Below are 15,186 nucleotides of genomic sequence, written 5' to 3'. Positions count from 1 at the left end.
CTCTGACCTTCTACCACTCGATTCCAGGCTTTCACTATTATCAACAGTGTGTTCTATACTCCACAATAAGTGATTATGAACATCAGAAATCCCGGAACATCTATTGAATTCATATGTGGAGCTGTATAGAGAGACAGCTGAAGGCTATGTCTAATCCGCTGCTACAACATGGAACAACCTTCATTAAGTTCAACTTATAAACTGTACATGAAGATGGATGACATGACAAGCCACCCCTAGTGGCTGGCTGCAGTATAGGCCATAAACCCCACCTCCTCCATGTTATTGGATATGACATAGACCAAACTAGGGGGTCTCTCAATCAAAACAGTAACAAAAGACCTAGTTGGATGACATTGTAAACATTTTGGATGTTGTAAGTACAAGTCAACAAAATATATAACACAGGTCTGGTCGTTTTTTTAGATATTTTAATGAAGAGTTATTACGTGTTTTATCTTTAACTACATTTTTCCCTCAGATGTTTTTTAAAAAAAAATGAGATTGAAAGCTGAGACTCATTTGCAACTGGTTGACCCCCTTGTATCGACGTAATGTCAATACCACAGCTCCGCACCACGATCACGGCTCTGGCTCCAAATGACACCAAAAGTGCAAGAGGCCAGTAACCTCAATTAGTCACAGCCCTTTTTGTATGCTGATCTCTTTTCTAATAATATTATAATGTTTGTACCTTACTACCTTACTACCAAACTTTTTGCTACTGCTGATGTATTTCATCATAGTAGCAGAATACAAAAGTCATTTCCATTTAAAATCTATCTATCTACCTCTGTGGGCTTTACCATGTAAACGACAGCTGGTAGTTTGAATCATCAAAAATTCTTGCTGATTAAAATGGGCAACAACATCGCCTTCAAATATTAATACACTGTAATGCAGTGAATACTCAAGCCAAGCCGCTTGATAAAAACAAATGACCTGCCCTGTGCTGAACCACAAACAATATATTAATAAACTCCCCTTGGCCAGTATGTTTTGTTTCTTTCAACTAAATTGCAAATTGCAATTATCACTGCTGAAGGAACCAATAAATTCTGGACCCGCTGGAACAATGTTGCAGACGGTGAGTTCAACAGATTCTCTGAGAAGAGAGAAAATGACTGTTCATAATGACACGCTCAAGCTGCGCTGAGAAACTTTCCACACGGGATCTAATAGGCTGCAAGATTAAAAATGTAATTGCAAAAATTTAAATCAATTTTCACTCCAATATTAATAAATCATGTATTTTTTACATGAGCAAGTGACACACTGCACAGTCATGTTCATCAATGAGGAATATGACAAGCAGAGAATTTCGCTGTATTTAATGGAACAGGAAAGAAAAGCTGCCTTCAACTGGATGATGTGCTCCCTTGCAAGGTTTAGCAGGAAAAACATGTTATTCTCCAGAAAGAGGTCAAATTTATTAAAAAGTGAAGCGTGTTCCTGTAACAAAAGAAAGCAAAAGACAGGTTAAGTGCACGGGTTAATCAGGAGGAATTCTCCTAAAGCAAGCCATTTTCTCTGAGAGCCGAATGACGAGCGGCTGAGCGGTGCTCTCCGAAGATTTCCGCTCAATGTTAGTGCCGCAAGCTCAGCACAACACAAATACAACATAATGGAATCCATATAGTTTATAAACAGAGTGCCAAAGCCAATTCATACGATTGCAGAATCTCTATCGTAGGATCACTATTGAATCAACATAAGTTATTTGTCCAATCTATCTATTATTTGTCCTTATGTTTATGGATTTAACAGAATAGAGATTTACAATATCTTACTTGTTGTGTTTTACATTTAACTATAGTTTAGGTTTCGACGATATAATCAACAACTAGTAATTATAAATATATTCATGCAGGGGAATAAGCACTGATAACACTATAACGACAGGCTTGACAGCTGTCCAACAATATTTGAAAAAAGGAGTTAGATGGATGACGCCTCCAGCTTCCAAATGAACAGGTGGAGAAAACATATGCTATTAAATAATCAGGGTGCACATCGTCATATATAGATTTTAGACTAATTGTCAAATATGATGGATTGACGTTGCTTTTCGACGCTAATTGATCTGACACAAAACACTAAAGAGGGCTTAATTGTCCTTTACTTCCTGTTCAGTGAGCCGAGTAAACTCTTGTAATGACTTTGCTGCAGTGTTAGTTTCTAGTCCGAGTGCAAGTTTAGGGATTGATCGTCATCCATGGTGGGCCCTGACCCATAATGCCTGCCCAAGCTGCCAGGTGTATGGTTCAACTCCTCCAAGTTCCTGTAAGAGCATGAATTATGCTTCACCGGTTAATTACTTACTGAGCGGAATTCTTAAGGAGGCAGATCCTTAAATTAGCAAACAAGAAAAGTTTCTTTTAATGGGTCTTTTCTTTGGCCAGATCCCGCCTTTCTTCCAAGTTTCATGGAAATCTGTTCACTAGTTTTCTGAGTAATCCTACTGAGAAAAAAAGAAACAAACAAACAGGAGTAAAAAAAACAAAGATCCTTAGCACATCTAATAAAAACAGAAACTGTCGATAGCACATCCTTCCAATCACCCAACCCTTCTGTAGTTTACTGTGGGCAAAATAAGATGAGCAGCTCCATAACAAAAAAACAGGATGAAAGGATGTATTTTCATAATGATGAAAAGTGCTTGAAATGACGTTGCCAATATTACCCAACGGCAAACCTGCAGTTCCAGTTCTACCTGCATCACCTATCGACAGTTTATTCAAGCTACTTTATATGTGTGAGATGTTTTTCACTTTTTTTAAACAGTCCTCAGTAGAAGCCTGTGTGTCAAAATTCAATAAACAACAAAGAGTCTTTTTATACAATATCACAAAATGTTTGATGCTCAAAAATGTTCCACAGCATTCATCCATCATAATACACGTCACTAAATATAACTCCCCCTTTGTCACTGATCCCTGAATCCAATCTGACGACTACATAAGCAGCTGCTTTAAGCAGAGGCTCCGCTTTGTTAATGTAGTGCACTTTCCTCTGATATCCTGGGGCAGTCTTGTCTGTGCGGACAATAAATCATGCCGTAAAATCATGTGTGCCGGCCTAGAAACAAGTGCGAGCCTGTGAATGTTTCCATCAGGCGGCTTGCTTCAGGCTGCAGGTTTTACTGTGTTGTTGTTGTTCTTGGGGTTTTACTGAATTTACAGGAAATGGCTAGCTGCTAAATAAGGTACATGGAGAAGGAGCGAAACAAAGGAGCGATATCAAAGCGTACAGCAGAAAGAGGTGGGCGATTTTCTATCAGTAAGCTATGTTCGATTTACTACTAAAAAGTATGTTCCATGCTTTTGTTCTGCTTGCATATAGCCATCATATTTACATGATCACTGTGTACATTCTGCTCTTCTAATATGCATATGCAGTATTTTCAATCTACCATATACACACTGCCTTAAATAGAAGAAAAAGCCATTCAATAAATAATGACGTTACAAAATGTCACTATTCATTTTGTTTGGAGCCACAAAAGAAAATGCAAAAATCAGGTGCCATTAAACCACTGCAGAAGAAGAGCGATTAAGTGAATATCAGTCAAACCTGCAAACAGTGAAAGAAAATGTGGAATGGAAGTGAAACATTTGCGTTTGTTTTATGCATATATGTTGGGAACGTGTGTCTCCTCATCAATCTGCTGCTAACTTTGACTCTTCAGTGGAGAGAAAGCTCGATGCACATTTGAGCCACATGCTTCATGTACGTCCTGATAAATTCACAAAGCCAGTTTTTAGTTTTTGTTGTCTTGGCTTCTTTTGTTGCCCCTCGGTTTTCATCCATCTTTTCTTCCCTCTACTTTTCTTTCTGTCTGCTTTGGCATAGGGTTTTTTGTTTGACAGCCAACTTTGGGTGCATTACATCCAAAATCTACTGCTCTATTGTAAATTAGAAAAACAGCATTGGTTTGCAGAACCAATGTAGGTAGCTGAGAATAATTAAAACTATTCATTTCATCGATCTAGAGATGATCAATTGTGGAATGACACGTGTAAAAATCGAATCAATAATACTACAATCAACCGTGGACTGCATATAAAGATGGATGACACATCTCCACTTCCTCCTTTTCTATCGAGAAATGAAGCCAAAAATAACCGATACGAATTCATCTCTCACTCATTTCGCCCCTTTTTATCTCCAAGGTCATGTTGAGGAAATCGACCACAGACACAGGTCATGTAGCCTTCGACTTACAGGGGAAATGTAGCGGATGTGTCTTTTAATAGAAGCATTTAGATTGAGTCTAAATGTCATAAAATGTCACATTCTCTTCAATTTGCTCGGGAATGAGATCACGGACGTCCGCAGGATTGATCACGATGTAAACTCGTCCGACCGCCCGCCCCTATAAAACAACAGAGTTCATTTTTTTATTTAACTGCCAACTGTAATTTGAGGCACTTGGCTGTGATCGCCTGAAGACTGTCTACAATCTCCTCGTGCTACAGTGAGCTCCCTCCCACTCTTTATGACAAAACGGAGTGCTGCTCCTAGTTCACACTTCATTACCCACAGTAATGCCTCGGCACAATGATGTATGGAACTCTTCTTACTCCCAGACTCGCTTCTGGTGGAAATGGCTCAACAAACTTGTAAAAGGGTGTTTCAAACGGCTCACAACAACTTTCATTTCTTCTCGAGAGCTGGGGAAATGCAAGGTTAAATGTGTGACAAGGCCTCTTTGTATTGGTGAGAACATTTCTACTCTACTAAAAATGATTGTGATATGTCACGTCTCGCCCTGAACAGAGAGAAACATTCATCGCTACTGTACATTTCTCAATTCAAAATAGGAAATGTGAATTCTTTGTGTTGGTGAAAATGATATTTTAAGCTGTGTGTATAGGTTTTGGTATTTCTTCACATGCCCATCTGGAGGCTGAACATTTATCTGTCCTTAAAGTCTCTTTAAAAAGACAACAAGACGAAAACTGCAGACATACTACCAAGAACTGATAAGAACTACTAGAGATGTTCCGATAATTTTTCCTCCCAGAAACAGCTTCTGATACCTGCACTTTGTGTATCGACTGATATCAACACCAATCTGATACTAGTGCGTTAATAAAAACCTATTTTAACAGCTGTATGCTACTGAACCCTGTGGGGAAGTGATGATTGCTATTAGCGTTGTACGGCCCGGCTCAGGTTAATCCGTTTGAAAAACAGAAATGTATTGAGAAAGAATGTCATAGAAATTTTGCTTAATTATCTAACTCAATACTTTTCAGTCTTATCTGGGAGAAACTTGTAGTATAAAGACCTGGTATCAGATCGTTGCATAGATTTGCATACTTGCCAATGGCAGACCCAGTATCAGACGCATTTCTGATGCTGGTATAGGTATCAATACATCTTTTATACAAAACTATTGTACACATAGTCTAAGTCCCACCATACACAATGTAAATTAAATCTAGGATATATATTATACTATATCGACTATTTACTTCATTTAAGATATTTTGGGGATATTTAGTATATATATATTGTAATATTCCATTTGAAATCATCTTACAACAATAAAACAGTGGGATCTACATATTTACAATTTAACTTATACATGTGATTTATGTCACTTTTGATGATGCCTTACTAAGTTGATGATGACAATCTGACACTTCAAATGCCCAGAGGGTCATTTTTATACAGAGTATACATCTGTGTGCTGACGTTTATGTGCTGCGCAGTGTGTGATTATATAACACATGGTTACTGATAATAAGGAGTGGATCGCAAAGACACACTTGAGTTGATACAGGCATAAACATGACAAACCTCGACGTAGAACATCTCGTCAATGTTTCCTTCACTCGCCACCTGTTCCGTCTCCCTCTGTCATTACTCATAAAATCCTTCCCTCAGGCCCGATGAAAGACGCACCACTCTCTGCAGACTGAAGACACAATAGCTGGGAGAAAGACGAGTTTTGCAAGAATGCAACAGTGAAGAGGAAAATAAACACTGTGATAAAGAAAAACTTGAACATTCTATAGATGAGCAGGTACACGAGTCTCAACCCTGACATCTTCTATTTGAGGGCATGACACTTGCTGGTTTTGCTCTTCTACAGCAACACATAATTGTGCTAGAATTGCTAATGTTGTTTTGTATCATGATCTCAGATAGGTCCTTTCAAATTTAAATTATGTAAATTACAGCCTATCTGATATTAATTACTGTGGAGCGATTCCGAAAAATACAAATATGTTACCAATATACTGGCCGACATTTATCAAAATAAGTTGGCAATGATTCCCAAGTCATTATCAAACCTTTTTGAAAAAAATGGAAGTGAAGCAGGATTTTTTGTTTTCACCATAAACTTTGTTGTTAAGCACAAATAGGAAAAAAAACAAGCAACCAAATACAAAGAACTTCGAAAAAAACGAAATACATTTATTTAAAATGTTAACTTTTCTGCATTGTTTATTTTGTACAAAGTTTAATGCTGGCAAACATGAACTCCAATATGTCTGCCAAAGGCTCATATCAATAAATCGGTCCACCTCTGATGTAAGTGGTTGTTTACTTCTACTTAATTTTGGCAAAAGCTGCAGTCACAGGAATACAACTGCAGAAGTAAACATCCACAGTAGAAGTATCTGATAGTACTGACAATGAAGCTGCCACATATTTACTAATCTATATCCAAGAATTAGGCCATGCTACGGCCTAATTTTAGTATCCAAGATGTTAAATTGTTTGAAGACTTATAATTATTCTCGTTAAAGCTTCTTGACACAGAGCAGAAGCAGAAAATGACTTGAGAGAACACAGACACATTTCACAGCAAATGTTGATAATTATAATCACAACACCTGCAGCCCTGCTATATTTCATTCTATTCATCTGACAGGAACAGATTTAGACGTAGAACGCTGCGTGAATAAAAATGACCCGACGGGAACGAACTGGGAAACGGTTTCGATGTTAGAACCATGTTTTCAGTGCATGGAAATGACCAAGCTACAGAAAAACTATTGTACTGACAAATGTTTACACTGTTGCTTAGATTCATCATTTGAGCAGCAACGATCACAGCGAGGCAGAGAAAGACCTTGATGGAAAAAAGAATTGAAATTCCATTGATAGTATCATTACTCCATAAATATTTCACAATATTCCTCATCATTGGAGATGATTAAAGCTGAATGAACACAGGTAGCCGGTCTCAACAACAAAAACCCATCTTTAATTACGTATTCCCTGTAGGAAGAAAAAGAAGAAGAATCCTATTTTCCCAAAAAAGAAAAACATTTCTACAGTTTCACATGAATATTTAACTTCTGCTGCAGAATAATGGGAATCGCATGAGAGGACTTGTTAAAACCTCATTAAAATGTTTTGCAGTGTTTGTCAACAGAGCACATGCAAGATCACGATGGGTAATTGAGATGGTGAGTAGCACACCAGGACTGACTCAAGCAACAACATTCGGTTTCGTGCAAGCTGCATAAGATTCTCTTTTTTTAAGGCAAAGGGGAGGGAATACATTATCTCGAATGTTTTTCAACCAGGGAAAATAAAGGTGAAATCCAACACTAAAGGTCTTATCATTGCATTTTTTTTTTTTAATTTTTTGGGGCATTTGGAAAAATAGATTGTGGGCATGTCAAAATAAATGTTTTGCTGTATTAAAACCTTCTGAATAAATGAGGGACGGAAGTGACAGCATGACAATATACCACAAGGACGAGTGTCAGACTGAATGATTCGTTTCTCCTGAAGAAACTGTGTCGAAAAACAGCCACTACAGTGAGAAGAAGAGGGGAACAATAAAATTAAACACCAGTGAATTTGAATTATGACACGATATTAGGGAATGAAATTCTTTTAAAATATATCAGCTCATGAATTTTATCGAACCCTAATGTTAAATTTACATAATTAAGGCTCAATATTTTACAATTCAACAATACGCATCATCATGAATAATTCTAAATTCAAAGAAAACCCAAATACAACCAAATATGCAGAAGTAGAATTAAGAATGTATTAGCTAAAATGTGAACATGAATGCATGAGTCGCAAATCGCATATTGATCATTGTAAAAATTCAAAAATAAATAAATAATAATATACTGTTATTTATTATGGGTAAACTACAGCCAACCAGAAATGGCACCAAAGCTTTTTTCGTCTTGTGCTGTTCTTACAGTGGCAGCCCAAATACAAGTATTTTTCCAGACATGTTCCAGGCATTTGACAAAAACCCTTTCACAGAAACTGAGGTGGACTACCAAGGGTTTGAAAAAGGGTAGCTGGGATATTTGTGTCCTGTTTTCTATTGTCTGATTTAGAATTCAGACGACGGAGCAATTATCTCCTCACATGCAGCCACAAAGCATATGTGCGTGTCAGCAGGCAGCTGGTTCACTTTGGTGTTTGTTATAATACAACTTTTAAAACATGAGGCAAGGTGAAACAGCATAAAGCGTTTGATCAGTCAAGCTAGCGTCAGCTTCACTTTTGAGGCCCGTTTCGTGTGACAGAGCCCTCATAGAAAATAATATAAATCTCAGGGGAAAAAAAAAAAATCAATGGCTTTATTCAAGACTGTTAATTTTTCATACCAGTGGCTATTCGCAACAATGAACATTGATTCTAAACGGGAAGACATCGAACATAATTGTCGCATGTTGTTGATCCCTTAAAGCCTTTAAATTCTGAGCATAGACCTAGATAATACACCAGCAGCTACGCTAAATCCTCAGTGGAAAAACACACCAGACTACTGCAGAGGGAAGACTAATACCAGCTGCAACTCAGCCAAGATCAAATACTCCTGATTATCCTACCATTAACCTACAAAGGCCTCCAAACAATGGTCACATGACAGCATCAAAGTAAGTCTTATAATAGCTCTTTGTTGGCTGAAAGCTGAAGCAAGCCGCGGAATAACAATTATTCTTAACAGTGGACAAAGTCCGTGGACAACCTAATTAAAGGGTCAGAATGTGAGTGTGCACTTAATTGCGCAGTGACACTAATCTAGTTTGAGTTGTTACATGTCTTTCTTTTTTTGTGTGTTTTGGCTTTTGAGAAATAATTAGTTATTTTCATGGCTGATGAGATTTGCATAACCCCAACATCAGGGGGAAAATCCTGATGGAAGGCTTTGAACGGATAACTGACGATGATTATTGATGGTAAATCAAGAGATTACTGGGACGTATCCCCACTATAATATTTGCAAATAAATATCAGTTCCTGTCCTGAACTAACCCTGTAACTGTGAGGATTTCTCTCGAGAGCAGAGACCACAGCTCAAACTCAACCTCTGCAGAAAGGTGACAGAGCCAGAGAAAAAGATGGTGCACTAGAGTAACATGAAAAGAATACCTTTGGGTATTGTCAGAAAAGCAACAGACAACTTTTGTAACAGAGCAGACAACCTTTAAAGGATTGTGAACCAATGTTTTACCACCAGAATCATGCCAGTTCTACCACTGAGTAAACGCAAGGGTAAGGTGATTTAAAGTTTGTACAGTTTTTGCTTGCATTGAATTTGTAATAGAAGGAAATTAACTACCAGGAAATATAGGCACTGTTTGAATGAAAAGATGTGGCTCCAAAGTCATAAATGACAGGAGTGAAACCCCCTACACCAGTCTGCTGTTAAAGCACTGAATCCATTTCCAGGGCGAATCGTTAGAACTCAGAGTAAAATCAAACCAGGAAACAGAGGGAGTAAAGTAAACCGGTAGCTTAGTTGTAGCTCCCAGGCTGGGATAGAGATCCTTCCTGAAGTCTGGTGGAGATTTCACAGTAACCAGAGATTACAGTGTAGAATAGCAGCCTCTGTACTGGTGGTGGTCCCAAGCCAGGGGTGGATCAGAGGAGGCAAAGGCAGGAAGAGAGACAAAGGTACGTTAATACCCTAAAGGCAACATTGGAAGTAGAGATGTTGAAGAGCTCCCAGTCGACCTTGATGTGCCTAATCCATGTTGCAGCAAATGGCTGACACTGCCATAAGAGCTGAAGGTTGTACACACTCACCAGCTTTCAGCCATTACCATTTACAGACAATCCTGAATAGGGGGTTGAGGATCTGATCATTTTTATCTCTTAATTGATCTTGGAAGAATCACAATCTAGTTTTCAAGTGAATCGTAAAGAACGTAACACTTTAAGATATTTACACTCATGGATCTATGCTACCTATAGAAATCAACAGAATGATTTCCCACTGGATGGCTTTGCTTTGTGGCCAAAATTATATCACAGAATCTATCTATATATGACATGTTTGAAAAATGTTCAGCATGAGCTAGCAGCATGGCGGATGAGTAGCAGAGAGCAAAAAATACCTTTTATTATTTTACATTTATTGGGCAATACCCCCTGGATTAAGCACTTGACTGAAAACCAGTGTTGGCCCAGTTACCCTTCTATCCTAGCAGCAAATTGCATTGAATATCAATGTAAATGAGTACAAGGCTGTCTTACTCTGCTGCATTATGCTTTATATTTAAAGGCTTTAATCCCTAACACTGAAATGTGTACCTGGTAAACTTAACAAACAGCCCTGTTTTCAAACGATTTGCTTTTTCAGTACAGTGGCAAATGATTTGTTGTTGTTTTGTTGTGCTCAGAGTGGTGAGAAGACGATGGATGCTGACAACGGCGTCTTTTGATATTTTCATGTAGCCAAATTATTTCCTTTGGTTCATTAGTAGTGTTGTTCCTGTATGTCAAGATTCAGCTCTGAGTTTGTGTATTTACCCAGTTGAGCTAGCGCATTTCATTACTCATAGTTCCTTGTTGGCTTGATGATTCTTTTTATTTTTCTTCCCCGACGGTAGACGGCACATCAGTAAAATCACTCACGGGGTCCCTAACTGTCACAGCACTTTGACTGCCTCCTCTAGCTTGTCGCCCAGATCTGACTGGATGCTCTGCAACAAGTGAGTGTAACCAGATCTTAAATTCATATTCAGCATTCAGCCCCTACCCAGAGCGGTTAGTCTCTATTGTTAGCTCTTCACACATTAGCATCCAGCTTATTATCATGCCCAAAGGTGGTACCATGGATCAAAGGCAAGGATGTACTGTTTAATATTTCTACCTCATTACAGTATAAGGGCTTTTGATTACTGGCCTTTGTGTGCCTCTGTCAATTTGAGGCAGTGATGTCCTTTGCGGTTCAGCAGGAAGTGGAATATTAATAGCAGCAGATTTTTTTGCACCAGAATTAGGGAAGCACTGCGAGGTGCAACACTGTTAGTTTCAGGCAGTACAGGCCCCGTAATTGGTCTTCATATGTCACTTGCTTGACATTATGTCACATGTGCTCCCTTTGGGAAAACTACTGTACCCATTAAACTATCTCACTGTCTGTATTAATCTCACCTTTCCAATGTAATGATGCAGTGTTCCATGTTTGATACCTCACAGTCACCATAATGGCTATGTTGTCTGCTCAGGCCGGTGTAATCTATGGACCAAATGTCATCTTTATAAATCCAAGTATGAATCAATTCAGCTCTTGATGGCCTTAAATACGACCTTAATTTGAATGAGACAAAAATGTTTTCACACTGACTTTGTGTGTAAAACAAAAACAACATGAATCATTTTGAAAATTAGTAATGTTGAATTAACAGTAGTGTTGAATTAATTCTTACATTTTTACATTAATAAAACAGAAAAAGGAAATCTGAATATCATCAGCCCTCCAAGCCCTTTTAACGAGAAGCAGCGACTAATTTCCACTGAATCCAGGCTTCTACTTAATGGAGCAAAACACGCTGTCAGCGATCAGTACGACTACAATCTCACCCCCTTGTCAGTATTATGCATATGAGCCCATTATCTGCTATGTGAGGATGCATGTACAGTACCTGCGCAGGAGCATCTCTCTCTGCTCCTCTGGGAGAGCAAGTGCAAACACTCTGAGGCGCCTATACCTCAGCGCTATACGCTCGAGTAATTAGAAGAAGACACTCAGGCTAGCATGAAGGTTGTTATTGTTTACTGCGGTTGAATAAATAGTGTGATGAGATGGGATGGGTGACTGATGACACAAGAGTCCTGATGTCGATGCATCGATTCGCTCGCAAGCTCGACCCGATGATGCAATCAGCCCTTAGATCACCCCCTCCCTCCGCAACACACAATAATCCATTACTAATTAGGTGCAATACAATTGCAAATATCGCCACCTGGTTAGAATGATATAATGTCGTACATATGCCATGCTGGGTGCAGAGAAAATAACACCTGTTCCATCATCCAGTAGCCATTAATGTATTGACGGCATGAGCTGCAGGACCTCTGTTAAAACCTGGAGTAATTATCCGATAGAGAGCACTCTAGAAACTTTGGCTCTGGAAGAAAAAAAGGTCAAGGATGTGTGGAACAAGGCTTCTCAACAAGATACCAAGGAGACTCCCTCCACCGCTGCCTCCGTCTCTTCCAGGCCTCAGCGCTCTGAAAATCCTGCAGAGGAACTGTTTTCACGCCGGAAAAATCAATACAACAGTTTTCAGCTACAGTGGAAAGACAGTGATTAGTTTGTCGTCTTCCGTGCACAGTCACTTTTTTAAGCAGCACTTCAAATTGTGAATTAGGAAATGCTGTTTCAAATGGATAAACACATTTGTGGAATAATAATTGCCTCTTATGAAGATTAGCGGCCAAAAACAAATACCTCACTTTCACCTGGCAGATTGAAGACTGAAGTTGGGTCTTAAAAAGCCACAGTAGAAAATATGGAGCAAAATGCAAAAATGGCTTTATCTTGCCCGAAGCGCAGCGTAGAGGAGCTAATAAAAGGATAACGACAGCACGGAGGGCATGATGTACATGCATGTGCCACAAGCTATCATTAGAATCTACATTATCTCCTACATTAGGAGAAGAAGTGAAGCACCAGCGTGGTGTCAGAATTATGTGAGTTAAAAGGTAATTAGGGTTTTCATCCGATTCTGATTCAGATGAAGTCATAATGCAGCTGCAGCTGGGATCTTTGAAAGGATCACACTTTCACACAGAAAAAAGGTGCTTGGCCAAATTCAGATCCGTCACTCCATCAGTCTCAAATTATGCTCCCTCCCCTCTCTCTCTCTCTCTCTCTCCACCTTTCTATATTAACTGTCACTGGCTCGCCCAGTGTCAAGTAGACCTCTGTGGTAAATCCCTGTGCTCGATTTTCATATGTTTTTGGCAAAGCTGCGAGTGAAGCACTTCTTTGCATCAAACTTAGAATTTATTACACTCACTCGTTGCTAATGAAACTCTCACCACGCACCAAGTGATGCTCGTTTAGCCCGTGCTCATATGTCTGAGTGTGTGTCGAGCAGGAGATTATCCTAAAAAAAAAAATCATAAGTGCAACTTGATGGAGCTCACTAGCATATTTCTGAATTATGTTTGGGTTATGTTAGTGAAAAGAAATTGCGACCACAATGTCAAACATGCACCTGAGTAAAACAAAAATAATTAATAAGGTAAATGGTTTACTGGCTGTACTGTATTATTGTAGCACATTTTAACATTTCCACCTCTTCCATATTACACACAATTACTTTTCAGTTTCCCTAGATGCTTATATGATGATGATGATAATGTCGCAGCAGATGTACGAAGCAATAATGACAACATCAAAACAGCTGTACGAAGCGCAAGCAGGAGGACCCGCACGCAGACAGCAAGGAAGACAGATGACATGTAAAGCAAGGAAAGGACAACGCAACATTCTACGATCAAAGTCTGAGGACATCTAGTGGACAGCTGAGGAAAGACAGATGAGAAGAGTTTAAGATGGAAGCAGGGGGCTGAGGGGCAGAGTCGGCAACAAGTACAGGAGCGGAGCATATAAAGGTCAGTCTGAAATATAACAGTGTGAAGCCGAATCATCATCTTGATCGCCCCCTGGTGGCTGGATGCAGTATATGCCATAAACCCCACCCATAGCCACATTAAATACATTTTCCTCAAAGATGGTTTCTGTTATTTTTTCACACTGAGGTTTGGTCAAAGGTTCATTTTTTAAGTAAGTTTGTTTAGAAACGGTGAAACATTATGATTGACAGCAGAGACCGACTCACGATTGGACGAGGGCCTGTATCGACAGGCCCTGGATACCACGGCTCCACACCACAATCAATACTGCAAAGACTCTGGCTCCAAAAGCAAAAGACGGCAGCATCCGTATCCAATATTAGTTTCGTTTTTGTACAGGGGGATAGTAGTGACGCAGCGTCTATGTAAACACAGTCTACAGTGGAAGATAACTGAAAAGGCTTATTGAACATTTTCTTTATTACTTTCATTTCTATACCATATGTCAATAACATATCTGATTCACATCATGCTTACTGCTACTTGAAACATTATTGATAGATATGTTATAGAGATGTTAATTATGGTCTGTCTTGGCTTATCAAATCATTGTGACTTGGCTAAAGCAAACCGATGTTTTGTTTTTTGTTTTTTTCTTCAGCTTTCGTTCTAACTTGAAATTAACGTTACAGTAAATTACTGGAAATAAAACCCTCTCAGCATCTGTTTACAGCAGATTTCAATGACACAGACAGTTTTTATTAGGGTGTAGCACTGTTCCAACACGTGCCTTATTAATGCGCGGCGTTGAAAAGCAGGTAATACATCGCACGACGCTCTAAGTGGGATTAAACTAAAAGAAACACATCACACGCTATAATTATAATCATAACACACACAAACAAAGTGCTGCGCACCTCTCGGTTACGCAGCCTCAACTTTCAGCAGTGTGTGGCATTAAATGAGGCAGATACTGCTCGATGTATTGTGCATGTTTAGGCTTAGCATGAAAGGAATATGCGACGTCTCACTCTTTCAATCCTTCTGTCGAAAAAAGACAGAAATCCCCACGTGCTCCGCTGTAAATAATGGATGTGAGGTTGAAAATCATTTTAAGCTGTGTGAATTAAAAGAACAGTAATTCTGTTGATCACTGTCTGCTGCATTATTAACCTCTGGGAAATTATGTCTCACACGTGAAAATGAGTGAGTTTTGCTTTCATTGTTGTCGAGATATGTAAAGATGCTAATCAAATACAGACACTTTAGATTAAATGTTCATCACCTTGTTAAAGAAATGCAGCTGACGCACAAAGGAGGGGGAAATAATGAAAAGCAATCCCACAGTCACAATCTTTATTAGAGGGT

General features: G+C 39.0%; 2 long non-coding RNA genes across 2 annotated transcripts in view; both read right to left on the bottom strand.

The window, feature by feature from the left end:
- Positions 1–15,186, bottom strand: part of LOC109629773 (uncharacterized) — a 175,756-nt gene that overhangs the window by 104,545 nt on the left and 56,025 nt on the right. The window lies entirely within an intron of this gene.
- Positions 8,556–11,143, bottom strand: LOC138405331 (uncharacterized). The gene is made up of 2 exons (XR_011239050.1): positions 10,759–11,143; positions 8,556–9,839 (listed from the first exon to the last, which is right to left on the bottom strand). It is a non-coding gene; the product is annotated as an uncharacterized lncRNA (long non-coding RNA).

Source organism: Paralichthys olivaceus, chromosome 17 (genome assembly GCF_024713975.1).
Source record: "Paralichthys olivaceus isolate ysfri-2021 chromosome 17, ASM2471397v2, whole genome shotgun sequence".
Lineage (NCBI taxonomy): Eukaryota > Metazoa > Chordata > Actinopteri > Pleuronectiformes > Paralichthyidae > Paralichthys > Paralichthys olivaceus.
Note: the sequence above shows the minus strand (reverse complement) of the source record. Positions and strands in the feature narration are given on the sequence as shown.